This window comes from Elephantulus edwardii, unplaced genomic scaffold (assembly GCF_000299155.1).
Source record: "Elephantulus edwardii isolate Elephantulus edwardi_28Jun2011 unplaced genomic scaffold, EleEdw1.0 scaffold00132, whole genome shotgun sequence".
Taxonomy (NCBI): Eukaryota; Metazoa; Chordata; class Mammalia; order Macroscelidea; family Macroscelididae; genus Elephantulus; species Elephantulus edwardii.
In genome coordinates, this window is record NW_006399882.1 from 5856532 (window position 1) to 5862076 (window position 5545).

Here is a 5545-nt window from a genome sequence, read left to right on the forward strand (position 1 = left end):
GGTTTCAACAAACAGGGTTGTGTCATCTGCATAGTTCAGGTTGTTGATAAATCTTCCTCTGATCCTGACACTACATTCTTCTTCATAGAGCTGGGCTTCATGAATTATTTGCACAGTATTTGCTCAGTTTGAATGGAGAAAGGATACAGCCCTGACACACAACCTTTTCAGTTTTAAACCGTACAATGTTTCCTTTTTCTGTATGGATAACAACTTCTTGGTCTAGATATAGATTTCACATGAGTACAATCAAGTGTTCTGGGATTCTCATTCTTCTTAATGTTATCCATAATGTTTTGTGGTCAACAGAGTCAAATGCCTTTGCATAGTTAAGAAAACACAAACTGTTTCCGTGTCCACCCTCTGACATGTGGCTGGTGGACCTGTATCAGACTCTGTGGGCAGGAGGGCGCTCACTTCTTCTCCCCCCAAACTCCTTGGTAGTCTCTTAGTGGGAGGTTTCTGTCACCATCTTCTCACCCTCTACAGCTCCACCGAGACCCTCCAGGTCCCGTCATACATGAGTGCATCCCCATCCACGCTGGCCAGGCTGATGTCCAGATTGGTGATGCCTACTGGGAGCTCTACTGTCTGGGGCTGGAGCCCTACTGTCAAGTGACAAGACCATTGAGGGAGGAGATAACTCCTTCAAAATCTTCTTCAGTGAGACTAGTGCTGGCAAACATGTCTTCAGGGCAGTGTTTGTAGACGTGGAATACACAGTCATTGATGAAATTCATACTGGCACCTACCACTAACTCTTCCACCCTGAGCAACTCATGACAGTCAAGGAAGATGCTGCCAACAACTATGCCTGTTGGCACTACACATCAGTAATGAGATCATTGAACTTGTGTTGGACAGAATTTGAAAGCTGGCTGACCAATGCATGGGTCTCCAGGGCTTCTTGGTTTTCCATAGCTTTGGTGGGGGTACAGGTTCTGGCTTCACATCCCGGCTGATGGAGCGCCTATCTGCTGATTATGGCAAGAAGTCCAAACTAGAGGTCTCCATTTACCAGCCCACTCACTCCTGCTCGAGGTTTCCACAGCTGTGATTGAGACTTACAACTCCATTCTCACAACCCACACTACCCTGGAGCACTCTGATTGTACTTTCATGGTAGACAATAAGGCCATCTATGACATCTGCCACAGAAACCTTGATATTGAATGCCCAACCTACATTAACCTTAATCGCCTTATTAGTTAGATTGTGTCTTCCATCACTGTTTCCCTCAGGTTTGGTGATGCCCTGAATGTTGATCTTACAGAATTCAAGACCAACTTGGTGCTCCATTCCCGCATCCACCTCCTTCTGGCTACATATGACCCTGTTATCTCTGTCGAGAAAGCTTGCTATGAACAGCTTACTGTAGCAGAGATTATCAAGGCCAACCAGATGGTAAATATGGCCTTCGCCATAGTAAATACAGCTCACTGCCTGTTGTACTGTGGTGATATGGTTCCCAAAGATGTCAATGCTGCCATTGCCAGTATCAAGACCAAATGTACAGTCCAGTTTGTGAATTGGTGCCTCATTGGCTTCAAGGTGAATATTAATTACCAACCTCACATTGTGGTACCTGGTGGAGACCTAGCCAAAGTACAGCAAGGTGTGTGCATGCTTAGCAACACCACAGCCGTTGCTGAGGCCTGGGCTCGCCTGGACCACAAGTTTGATCTGACGTATGCCAAGCGTGCCTTTATTCACTGGTACCTGAGTGAAGGACAGAGGAAGGAGAGTTTTCTGAGGCCCATGAGTACATGGCTACCCTTGAGAAGGATTATGAGGAGGTTGGAGCAGATAGTGGTGAGGGAAACAGTGAAGGTGAAGAATATTAGTGTATATTTGTACACTCCATTGTTTTAGAACTAAAAAATTCTGTTGTCTCCTAAAACTGTGTTGTGATTTTCAACTGTCAAGAAAGGCTTCTATTTTAAATGCAAAAAAAAATATAAAAGGAAAGAAAACACAAATAGACAATCTTCTGATATTCTCTGTTTACAGTCAGGATCCATTTGATATCAGAATTAGCATCACTATTGCCACGGCCTCTTCTAAATCCAGCTTAAATTTCTGGCAGTTTCCTGTTGATACACTGTTCCAGACTACATCTTCAGATTAAGACTGAAACAAATCCACAAAAAGCAAAATATGATCACCAATGATTGAAGACCAGAGAAGCTGCAGAATGAAATCTATGAATAAAATGAAGAGAGCAAAAAGTCATTATAAAAACAAAGGAGAAAGAAAAGCCAAAATGGATGTCAGAAGAGACTGAAAATTGCATTAGAGTGTATAGAAGCCCAAACAAAGGGAAGAGGCCCTGAAGTAAAAGAGCTGAACAGAAGATTTCAAAGGGCAACTCAAGAAGACAAAAAAGTAAAGTATTAATGAAATATGCAAAGAGGTGGAGTCAGAGAATAAAAAGAGAACAACTGACTCAGCTTTTCTCAATCTGAAAGAACTTAAAAAAACATATTCAAGCCTCAAGTTGCATTACTGAACAATGTCTGTGGCAAAATATTGAATGATCCAAGAAGTATTAAAAGAACATAGAAGGGATACACAGAATCACTGGTTGGCAATGAAAAATTTCAAGAAGCACCATATGAAAAAATAGCCAGTGATAACAAAGGAAGAAGTTCAAGTTGCAGTGAAGACACTTGAAAAAAAAAAATAAGGCTACGGGAATAGATAGGATATTGATCGACATTTTCCAACTAACTGATGAAGACTTGGACAAGCTCATCAGTCTATACCAGAAAATTTGAAAGAGAGCTGACTGGCCGACTGACTGGAAGAGATCCATATTTGTTTCTATTACCAAGAAAGGAAGGAGATCTGGTGGCCTACTTGCAAGAAGTTGTGCTGCAATCTTGAAGGCACATGGTTTGAGGCTACCAGCTGCTCTACGGGAGAAGGATGGACAATCTTTTCCTGCGCTATTGATTGCCTCTGAAAACCCACTATGGGTTGGTTCCAACTCTATGGTACACAACAACAACATTAATCAAGAAAAGTGATCACTCATAATTATCCCTAAACAGTTTGAAGCAATTGGATTCTGGAAGGTAGGTAGTTTTTATTTTATCAACAGTCAGGCTGTTTGATCTTTTTTACAAAACTGTAATCAACAATCAGATATGAACTGTTTGGTCTTTTTGATTTAATTAACAATCAGTTGTGAGCAGGATGCTTCCTGTTTAAACCAATTAACATGGTGGGCAGGCTTTTGTGATTTAAATTTGGTTGGGGCCTGCCTGAGACCCATTTATTTGAAGCAGTTGGAATCTGGAAGATAGGTCATTTTTCTTTAATTAAACAGTCAGATGTGAGCAATTGAATCTTTTTTTAAATTTAATTAACAATCAGGTGTAAGCTGTTTGGTCTTTTTTATTTAATGAACAATCAGGCCACAATCTGGTGTGAAGACTAATGTGCTATTAGAGTTACAGAAGAAATTGTTAGTTTGTTGTGTTTGGGGAGAACATTGTTCTCATTGGTATAGCATTTGTCTGTCAGTTTGCTGTCCTAACTTGTGGGTTGCTCTCATACTGAAAGCTATACCACTGGTGTGTTAAATGCCACAAGAGTTACACATGGTAGACAGGCTTTAGGAGAACTTCCAGATTAAGACAGACTAGGAAGCATAATTGGCCATCCACTTCATAAATAACAGGCCTTTGAAAATACTATGAACAGTAGAGGAATGCAGATCCATAACATAAATTAAAACAAAAAGACGACTAAAAGACAAACAAAAAAACCCAACAAACCCCTCCAACTCACTGAGTCTGTTTTGACTGAGGAAACCTCCAACAGTTTCTGATGCTGTAAATTATAATGAAATATCATTTTTCTCTTGTAGAGCATCTGGTGGATTAAAACCTATGGGAATGCTAGCAGAGCTCCCTAATGAAATACGCTCTTTCTCACTGCTGTCAAGTTGGAACTAATTCATAGCTGACCTTCCAGTGGTCTATCAGAGACCATAAGTCACACAGGAGAAGACTATCTATCTTTTGAGGAGCAGCTGTTGGATACAAACTACCTGCCTTTCGGTAGATAGCACAACTTTTATCTAGTAGGCTACCTGAGTTCCCTAGTGGGATATTGCTCAACCTAAAAAGATAAATGAACTTCCAATGCATTCCATTACATGGATGAACCTGGAAAATATTAAGCTGAAATAAATCAGTCACAAAAGGACAAATATTATCTCATATCATTTTAAGAAAAAAGGGAGTTCTAGTGGCATACTTAGTAGGAAGTTACTTCCTAATTAAAAGATAGCACCTTTCTGGTGGTTCAACTCCAACAGTGGCTCTGTGGGAGAAAGATTGGCAATCTCCTCCCATGCTATTTACAGCCTCTAAAAACCACTGGAGGACCAGCCATGAGTTGATTCGAACTGGACAGCAAAGAGTCTGAGTTATTTTGAGTGATGAAAGAAGTAAACAGAACTCAAAGATTATTAGTGGATACCAGGGATTGGAGGAAAGGGAAAAGAAGATTTGCTTAGGGATTATTGAGTTAAAGGTGAATGAATGATTTGGGAAAGAATAACAAGAATTATTGTGAAACTTGTTTGTAACCTATCAATTATTTGTTCTTGTGGAAATTGAGATGGCATATATTTTGTTCTGTAATTTTCATGACAAAAACTGTGATTTCTCATTTGCTCATTTGTTATCAATGAAAGGTCAAAGTTTAATTAGTTATGCTTAATATTTACCCTTGGAAGCTCTTGTGGCTTAATGGACAAAGAGTTGTTCTGTCAACCCAAAGGCAGTCAGTTCAAGTCCATCAGATGCTCTATAGGATAAAGCTGAACAATCTCTTCCCAGGTGATTTACCACCTCTGGAAACCCACTGGTGGGTCTGGTGAGTTGGTTCTGGTCAGGTGAAAGGCACATAACAACAAGGAAAGTTTTTACCCAATGTCCTTTTTCTCTCCGCAGATTCCATTTGCTTGTCACGTCTCCTTGGGGTTCTCACAGCTTTGATAGAGTCTCTGTCCTTCCTTGTTCAGGATAACCTTTCCCATTCTGAAGAGTGCTGGTCAGGCACTTTGCTAAATGCTGCTGGGATTTGTCTGACGTTTTCCTTATGATGAAACTAAGGTAAACAAAATTACGTATCGTTGATTGGAGTTGAATTATATGAATTATTTTTCTGCTAGTGAAATGATTATACAGCCTTTATTTTTAATTCATGTTTTCTGTGACTTATATGACCATGTTTCACATATTACACTGCATTGAAATAAACCTACTCCATAATCATGCATTTTTAAAACTGGGCCTATAATTTTCCTCTCACACAGAGTCATTGTCAGGTTTCACTGCTGTCTTGGAGCATGCTCCCCAGCAAACAGGCTCTAGGGCAGAGATTGGTGCTGCAAATATTTGTTGAGCTGACTGACTGACTGTCTTTCAGGATCAAAACTAGTGGGCAGGCAGCAAGGTGGGGGGCGCTGAGTATAGACAGGAACAGAACAGCGTTGCAGCCATAGTAGCTGGTGGGCTTAAGTTTACTT

The 5545-nt window shown here is 40.4% G+C and overlaps 1 pseudogene; it reads left to right on the plus strand.

Annotated features, from left to right (window-relative positions):
- The window catches only part of LOC102868824, an 84241-nt pseudogene extending 82397 nt beyond the window's left edge, over positions 1-1844 (plus strand).
- The last annotated feature ends 3701 nt before the right edge of the window (positions 1845-5545 follow it).